Source organism: Mizuhopecten yessoensis, unplaced genomic scaffold (assembly GCF_002113885.1).
Source record: "Mizuhopecten yessoensis strain PY_sf001 unplaced genomic scaffold, ASM211388v2 scaffold9847, whole genome shotgun sequence".
Taxonomy (NCBI): domain Eukaryota; kingdom Metazoa; phylum Mollusca; class Bivalvia; order Pectinida; family Pectinidae; genus Mizuhopecten; species Mizuhopecten yessoensis.
The window spans coordinates 1,377,670-1,387,896 of NW_018408252.1; positions in this window are offsets into that span (position 1 = coordinate 1,377,670).

Here is a 10,227-nt window from a genome sequence, read left to right on the forward strand (position 1 = left end):
ACTTTTAGAATAATAGAAAAATCGATATAAATAAAATTTAAGTAGCGTTTTTGGAACAGGTTTAACGTTTGACAGATGTCTTGATTAAAAGGAAAATTGTGCGAACTTTGCATTCCCTCACATTTGCTTTATGTGTTTCGACCTTGAATTTAGAGTATCTAGCCGGCATCGAGAAATAATCATATCAGTAATGCATTGATGCACAACTCTTATATCTCTGTTATCTTCTTAATTTTAGGGTTGTGAAATGCAAATAAATTTAGTGTATTTAGTGAACAGAAGTTCGTTAGGTTGTATGTCAGGTAGTGTCGTGTATCGCACATTAAGGAATATTAGTACTATTTTAAAGTTATTTGCAGGGTGTAAATTTTCCAGGACCATAGGAAATCGGTCCTTTATTGATTGACTGTTTAGCATGTAATAGACATAGCTATAAATAAGTTAGCTCACCCTTGCATTGCCGAGGAAATATGGCTGTTTATCCCACAGCACGTTATCGTAAGAGGCGACTAATGCGGAACCCCCTGCAGACTTGGGAATTTCTAAGTCAATAGAGATTCCAAAATTGCCCTGCTGCTCAATTGCAATACTAACGATCAATATCTCTTCTATTCTTTCTTTTTTGATGTTGTCTCCCTAATAAGTACTCGTCTTGATATGCCTAGCTGTTGCGAGGACGTCAAACCTCACACATGTTGAATACTTTGATACAGTGTGAGTATACTTTAACCTTTTGTCGTGTGTATCTACTGTACCTCAGGCCTAGCTTAATAAAATTACTATTCAGAACGTTTAATCATTCTTGAATCATACACCAAATAAAAAAAATATATATAAAAGATTGTCGGTAAAAATGCGGTCTTGTACATTTTGCTTTGTTGAACGTTTGTTTGTTTGGGTAATGTCCTTGCAACAGCCAGGGTCATATTAGGACGGATTCTTACATCGCGAAAAAGAAAGTAGACAGGAATTATACCTTAAGGAAACGAAAATAGTTACAATGGGGGCAGCACATCAATGTTGGCCTTATCCACTAACTGGACATGGTGTCTTCCTTGCAAATCTGGTTGATGTAGAAATAAAAATACTGAGTTGTCCCAGCTATAACATTTAATTGATACGACACTTGAAGATGCATCCTAGTTGTTGTAAGAACGCAAAACGCATGTTTCCGGGGGTTTAAATACATAGAGATCAAATTTAGTTTAAAAGGTACTATAATTTTTCTGAATGTAATTATTAAAACCAAACAATTTTGTTATCAAAATTCATTTCGGGCATGATTTAGTTCAAAACTCTAGCATTACAATGTCCGACATTTACAAAATCAGATATAAAAGTATTAAACTGAAATAAAATATCAGACCAAGAAAATTTTCAAAGCGCCATCTTTTTTGCACCGTTGTATAATAAAATGGTGTACAACAAGAGAGTGCATTCAACGTTAATGTTATTCCGACAACTGTCAAAGTTCATTCCCGTATCTTGTTCAAAGACTGCTTCATGATCAATAGCTATAATCTTCTCAAAAACCACTAAAATTGCAAGATATTCAGATATTTTTCAATTTGCAGAGTAAAAAAGACAATGTCGACAAAATGGTAAGTTATTAAATTTAAAAATTGAAATTTCCGAGAAGGGTCCCGCCTATTTGTAGCAGTAATTTCAAGATACCGTGAAGTGCATTGTTATTAATGAATTTACAGCATGTTTGCCTTGCGATTGAGACTACAGGTTCTGTTGCCCGACAGAGACATATTTAATTACTGAAAAATGGTACATTGACATTGTAGTTAATATTCTCTAATAAAAGCTCATCATTTAGAGTAAGCACAACGACTAGTAAATCCGTTGTGAAATATAACGAAATCGTGTGAAAGGCTGTGCTCGGTGCCGTTGGCATGCATGGTATTTCATGAAATAAGCACCCGAAATATCAGCATAGATTTCTTATAATTTTGTTGAACGTCCAATTACCGGTTATAGTTCTTTATGGAGGTGCCATCTTGTGTTTTATGTGACATTGCGTGTGTCCTGGAGGCTGGGTATGTTGATATAAATGCCTTCTAGCGATAGCACAGTCTGATGCCGAATTTTAGAGTGCTACCTCACTGAAATACAATGCCGAAGTCAACCAGCACATTATACCAACTGGTCATTTATTACTGACAATGGGTAAACAAGTTAATTTCCATTACCTTAAATGCTGAATGTTAAGCAGGGAATAACAAATACCATTTCAAGGAGTTGTGTGTTCTCTAACCAAATCCCATGTTCTAATCGTCAGTTGTTTATTCACTCAAAACAACATACCATAACCTAATAACATTGCTCCATATCTTGTTTTGTTGGGATGTTCTTTAGTACATTTTAACCCATTTTTCGATTAACAAAAAAATAGAGATGCATCGTAAAGATATATCGATCCAAAAGTAATCAAGTTCAGACATTGCCAACAATGCTTTATATCAAATATCAGCGCAAACGCATATTTAAATGTTTCTTCTGTACGTGATTAGCACCGAATATTACGTAACATGGTTGCCCGTAGTCACTGCTATGTTGTTTTATTGGGTGTTACTTACAGCTATAATCATAGGTCATCAAAGGGAGAAAGTCGTAAATATATGTCCGTGTAAAGTGTACCGTCGCTACCGTTACTATTGGATGTTAAGTGGCGTGAGTGTGGAGTAACGGGAGCCGACGGGACAATGATTTGATATGACACCTCACAGGTCCGACTCCGTCAACCATTTGGCAATGAAGTGACTGGACGGGTGTAATGAGGTCTGACACACGCACGGCAGTTGCTGGCAGTGAACTTTAAAAGGCAACCGAAAGAGCGGTCAGACGGCCACTGACTGGCCATGCGGGGTTTTGGGAGGTGTAAAGTTTATTGGTTTATGAGGTTAGCAGTCCTATTAACAGCTAAGTTTATTTAAGGACGTGTGTTCGTTTGTGTAATATATCCGCCGAGGGCAGTATGATGGTAGTTTGGTTTGGTTTATTCGGTTTAGTGTCGAAATCAACAGCTAAAGTCACTTAAAGATGTGCCTCCATGTGTGTGTATATGATGAAGGTGGCATGCTATTGTATTTGCCTCTTTGCAATAGAACAGTTTTAATGTCGAAAGCTTACTCGATGAAAAACCGTGCCGCAGGCTATCATAACAGTATTCTATTCGGTCACGAATGTTTAGCAACGAGAAACAACTACCATATTAAGGACTTGGCATGTCCCATTTTTGGGGACAAGACCCATTACCTTCCTTAATTAGATGAATGTTAAACACTTAGGTCAACTTTGAGGTATTGCCTAGTAAGGAGCTAGGTTTGGTTTGGTTTAATTTTGTTTAACGTCCTATTTACAGCTAAGTTCATTTAAGGACGTGCCTCCATGTGTGTAGTGTATGCGTGCTTGCGTGTGTGTATGCAAGAGACAATGTATGTTGGTGTGCTTGCCTTGTTGTGATAGCGCGGATCTTTTGCCGACTTTATAGTGCTATCTCACTGAAATGCCACGCCGAAATCACCAAGCACAGCATTCCGCCCGGTCACATTATACTGACAACGGGTGAACCAGTTGTTGGCATTCTCCTTAATGCTGAATGTAAGCAGGGAATAACAACTAGAAAATATGTTGTTCTAAAATAGAGAGAAATAAAAAGACTTTATGCGATATAAGACGATATGATCGTTTTTGTGTCCCAAAGACGAAAACAACAGCAAATGCCCTAATTGTATATGAGATTCCCGTGTGAGTCACATCTCATTAATCGTGCTGTGGGTAACAGCAGGCATATTCGAGTCTAGAAGTACGAAACAGCTGTATGATGAAGCGTAATTCAGTTCTGGAATGCTGTGTCTACCACCCTTATTTAAAGGTGCAGTCACCTGGGTATGCGTTACCCCCATCTTTCACGATACAAAGTGTAGACTCAGCTGGTAGATGGTTTAGTCCCCGAGGCTTGCTGTTACATTGAGAGCCACAGTTATCTTTTGTAGTTGTGGCACATTTTGTGATATAATATTTCAAATATGTATTTAATTTGAAATTAACAAGTACATGTACATGAAATTCATATATAAAGTGGTTCATTATGACGCACTTGCCCCTCTCTTCAAACAGTGGTTTAGACAATTTAGATTTTGTTTTGGCTCAGGCTTCACCGTTGAGTCCCTTTAAGGACAAAACAGCTGTATGATGCAGTGCAATTCCAAATTTTAAAGGTACAGTCACCGGTGTTTGTTTGTTCAACCGCCATCCATGCGATGCAGTGTCTTCTTTTAGGATTGACAGTTGGTTTCATTTGCACTTTACATTTCATTTTTATTTTTTTCAACATCGATGTCTTTCGCAAAAAATGTTTTTAACAAAATAGGAATTAAAAAGATAGAAACAGCTGGAGTTTTTTCTCTTGTTGTCTTCCTGACTCGTTGTGTGCTGTCAAAACATACATCTTCATCACCATAAATGGAAAGACAACACGCATTTGATTCTGTTGCAGAATCCTTGTAACCTTGTTCACACTTGTCACACTACCTGAAGCTGACGTGGCAGCACCTATAGTTTATATCGCTTTACTTCCTCCTAAAGCCTATTGGACACGACAGACTAAAAAGAAAATCGTCAATAAAATGTAAATTTAGCAGTAAGTAAAAACGTTCAACCAAAATGCAAAGTACATTTAATATGCTGAGGTTCACTGCTTCAAAACCAATGCAAGTTGCACCATATAGGAAATGCATGTGAACAGGTGACAAAATATCAAAATCATATTTTTAAGAAATAATAAGTTTCTGTTTGAGAATATTTATGCTTTGTAATACAGACAGCAAGTCGGACCGAATAATGGATCTTCCAATTTTATTGTTTTCAGTTTAATTTTATCCGAAGCCAAATTAATTGCACTTGCCTTAGCTGAGAAAATAGAAGCAATATTTGGTGTATTATGTTCTCAGTTATAAAAAAGCATTTGTACATACATGTACATGTATTCATTTTAAGGTGTTTCGGGTAAAAGTTATAAGTGTGGTGTAAATCGATAACATTCTTGACCGTTTCTATAAAGACATATTTATATCTTTGTATTTACCCTTTAATCATCTCATGAACAATACCGAATAGCACTACAATTGTGTGTTTAATTCTATGCGAGTACGAACAATTCTTAACAGAAGCTGCCATTTGATTTCTGGAGAATGTTCGATAACTCTTGGTTTTTAACTAGTTGGTTCTACATTACGTGGGGAATGTTTAACACGTAGAGCAGATCGCATAGAGGAAGCCCCTGTCTTCCGACTGCACACGGGCCAAAATTGATGGTATATTAAAACTGAAAAACGCCCATTAAATCTGTTCCAACTATGCACATTTGTTAATTACAGTTTATGTGTTGTTAATGTATTAATATTGTTATCAATCAATCGCTAAGATTAAAGTAATAACACGACTGGTGATTGCACTTTCAAATTTTCTAGCTTTAAATGATTTTGCATGTTTTGAAATAATTTTGCTGTATTTCTCCGAGTAAATGCCAGTTTTGAACAGTAGTTTGGTTTGGTTTGATTTACTTTAACGTCCTATTAACAGCCAAGGTCATTTAAGGACGTGCCTCCATGTGTGTAGTGTATGCGTTCTTGCGTGTGTGTTTGCAAGAGACAGGGTATGTTGGTGTGCTTGCCTCCTTGTGATGGCGCAGTCTGATGCCGACTTTATAGTGCTATCGCACTGAAATTCCATGCCGAAGGCACCAAGCATAGCATTCCGCCCGGTCACATTATACTGACAACCGGTTGTTTGTCCTTAAATGACAAAAACTGTCAATTGGCGGTAACATAATACAGAATAGGAACTATACATATCAAGTGAGAAACAATAGGTAAGTAATATTTATCGTCGATCAACCCGCAGAAGACATCTACGTTGTGAAGCTTTTCCGTTAATACTGAAATTCCAATAGATCAGGTACGACATGCAACTATTTATATAGTATGGAAACAAGTACAGGAATATCATATTACAGGCAGAAATGTTTCCGAGTACATTTCATACACAGAGAAAAGAGAGGCTAACCAACGAACGAGTTGGATTTATAAAAGGACATGGAGACATGCATCCAGTGTGCAAAACTGAGAAGATTTTTCTTGTTGTTCTAATATCCTTGAAAGCCAATAACATGACTTCAACACAATACACAATATTTCTGTTGGGATTTATCTCCTGCATTTGCTTTCACAAAGAAAGTTTCATATTAGTCAAAAGAAGCTGTGTATGATAAGGACGATATATTGAATTGAAAATAAAATATGAATCTTTTAAAAATGTTGTGACCCTGCGGGTGTTCCAAAACTGTTTGCCATTTTATATAACCTTGAAGATACTTGCCATCCAATTTCGAAGCTAAAAAGTCTAAAACACTCCAAATGACCTACTACAACATTATGCAGGCATTTCAAGGAAAATCAATAAGGACGCGTACTCCCTTCTTATTTGATTAGAGGGACAATTACCCCCGGGTTACGTGTATTTCAGTACGATTTCACTGAAAGTAATTAATAGACGCACAGATGCAATTGCGTAAACGTTGATAAAGGTTGTGATGATTGTTTGAAGGGAAATATTTGCTTTTTGTAGAAACTGAGGGTCAATGTCTAGATTGCACTGACATTGAAGGGATGGTATAGCCCCGTGGCATTCACGTGCTGTTGTTTTAAACGAGACTTAGGCGAGCACCTCTGTTAAAAGACATTTCGTTATCATTTTCGTTAACAAAACAAATTTCATTCCTTTTCTTGAAAATTATTGTTTAGGGTTATTTCCTGATTTCATTTGCTCAACATTATCATTTAACTCGGACAATTATGACATTCAATTTTGGGATCTCAAATTTCGTTCAATAGATGTTCATATTGGCATACGTTCATTAGGTATCCTAGAGTAACTGATATACATTGAATTTACAAATCATCCGTAATTAATCTATATATAATAGGAAAAGTTACGTGTACACACATAAGCAAGCGTATGCAGTGTATACCAGCGAAACATAAAAAGCATACCAATGTTTAAGGTCGTGCCAGGTTTTTGTCGTGTAGGAAAGCCGTAAATCCCGGAGAAAGACCACCGACATACGGCCAATACCTGGCGACTGCCCTACGTTGGTCTCGAACCCGCGATCCAGTGGTGGATGGCTAGTGGTCGCAGAATGTTAGACGCCTTAACCACTTGGCCATCGCAGTTCTGGGATCGCAAACTGTTACAGTACCAGATATGTGCACGATGTTCGCATCATGAGCAAACAATAAGTAACTTATATGAAAGCATGCGCACGATGTACGAACGGTTTGCGGTAACAACTATATATGTTTGTTGTAAAGAGAAGTGACCTAATATTTACAATTTAATTTTTAATTTTTATAAACTTGAATTTAAGCGAAGTTTCTACAGTTAAGATATAGCTATATGGTACTCGTAATATATATGAAAAGTTTTCAGGTATTTCTCATACGACCTCCATTGCACGTGTAAAATACACATCGGACACGATCCCATGCACATACACGTAGACATAGTCCTCTGGTACCAAGGACGTTTCACTTCGCTAGAGGCACTCAACCCTCCGAGGATAGGTGCATAACAGAGAATGTGTAGACTGTTACAGATGCAGTTAACAAACATGTAACAAGTCCAATTTTTACATAACGCCCATATAGTATAACTGATCAACTTTGTGTGTTAGGCACATGCCAGTCAAAACTGCGGTCACTCACAAAATGTTATTAACTTGTACATTATACCTTGGAGTCGGACTAAACATATGACAGTTTAAGTGTCCGTAACACGCATTGTCAGATGGATATTAGTGAAAATTTACTATTCAAAGAGTATATATAAAGACTGTAATTTATTTTCTGATTTTTGATACCGTTATATTGATCAGCATTGAACTAAATTGCACATTTTTGTGGACAGGAGCCAACGGGCGAAAACGAACGCTGATCGCACGATTGTGAGTGTCATGCGCGCAGAGTATGCGCATGCCATTTCTGGTGCACTGTGCGGTAAGACAACTGTTTACATATTGTTTAACTATTGAGCGAGTATGTATCTGAAGCATTATAAGAAGAGGCTTCGTGTATATTTATTTTGTATTGTACAATATTGCAAATAAAATACTAATAAGTAAACACTATAAAATGGAAATTGAGATCATGGTATAAACAGATGAAAGCAGTATGTATAGGAAATGACTCTGTGTCAATAGATTAATCCTGATTTTAGGAATAGGTTACATGAATTTGTAAGATCCTAAATACCCTTTGCCTGCAGATTTCGAATGGCTCGATGTTTAGTCATTTGATGTCTCCTTGTTTGATATCATAACACACATGGAAGCACCTCCTTAAATAAGCTATGATGGTAATATCACGTTAAACAATATGAAACCAAAGCCTAAACTTTTATCATTTCAACATAAAAAGAAATAAAGAAATAACGCTGATTTAAAAGACTAGTTACCTTAAAACACTGAAGAATGGTTTCAATACGGTTCATTTTTAATGCTGATATAAGGAGTATCGTCTACACGTCTGTTTTGGTCGGACCCGAACAGTTTTTGTTGGGGGGTGGGGGTGGGGAGGGAGGATCGTCTGAGACGACAAATGTGCCCCTCCCATCCCGATTATTCAGGGGGGGGGGCTCATTTGTCGTCTCCTTGGCTTATATTTAGGGGACATTGAAGAAATCAAGAAAAGACCTAATGTAACCTGTTTAAATATGTATCGTTAAAGGCGACTTATGTTTGGGCACCCTGCAGAATTGACGGTTTTCTTCCTTATCTTCATCGGATACATGTAGGACACGGGAGGGACCAAAATAGATCTGCTGACCTCATTTCAATACTTTGGATATGTTTCGTTCCTATCGTTCCTGTCTACTTTCTTTGTCCAGGCGGTGTCTCCCTATGCACCCGTCATTATATGAACCTGACTGAACAAACAAACTATTTTGGTCGTGTGTTTAATTCCTCTTACAACCTGCCGTTTGAAATGTTCCTCCATCCAGCCATATTAAAGACCTAAATCTTTACAACGTTTGATGAATAACAGTCACTGAAATAATTGTATTTTTGATATATCGTCTATGCCCATTCGGTTGCCTAATGCATCTATGTGATATGCTACCTTAACTGATATGTACATAGTCTTCAAATTTAATTACAATAAGTGTCGTATCAATCAGAGGAAAACTGACAATGAACGGTGAAAATATTTTAAAAGAGCACATTCTCCAATAGCATAACTACACGACACACATATACACTTTAATCAATCAATTTAATTGCGCTTTAGATTATATTTCCTTATTATGTAAAACGCTCCATTGATGATCTGTCTTATCCCAGTTTATATGATCTCTTAAAAAAAAGATGCCAAAAAAAGGATTAACACAGCTCTGTCATTAATACGTAACATATGCACATTATGGCGCTGCACTGCTAGAAAGTATAGGAAAAATGTAATTACGACAAGGAAAATAATAGTGCAATAAAAAAACACTTAATAATAATTAGACCGTGTTTGACCGAATTCTTGCCCATTGATTTTAGGAGGATCTGTACTTCATTGACATATATAAAAGAACCATTAAACAGTTTGCTGAATCAGTTGCAATACTTTCTACGTAATTTCAAATACTTTGTTACGCAGAAAAGGTAACAAATTTCAAAATAAATGTACCAATAAATGAAGCAAATGTTTTCTCTAGTTACATATTTCACTAATAGTTCAAATGTGATGCTCACACTACAGTTGTTTTTCACCTACAAGAAAAACATGCACACTCTGGATGTCTTTAACCATAATATGCATTTCACGTATGTCGAGGGTGACGACATATCCTTCTTGCACTCGAACGTGAGCGACTTCTGAGTAAGCCTTAATTGTTTAATGATGTATATATGTACTCTCACATCCCGGGAAAGTTAGGCTTGCCTCAGCATACAGCATATATGCAAAAGGTACTTAATGCGTGACCTCTGCAGAATCGGGATATTAGTTACTTTTCATCTGTGTAAGGGTTTTGAGGAACCAAACGTGATCTGTGTCTCCCATTGCAATACTGGACCTGTATCATCTTTTCTGTCTGACTCTTTTAATTCGGCGTTGTCTCCCCCCGGTACCTATCTTCATATGACCTTAGCTATTGTGCGGATGTTAAATCCTT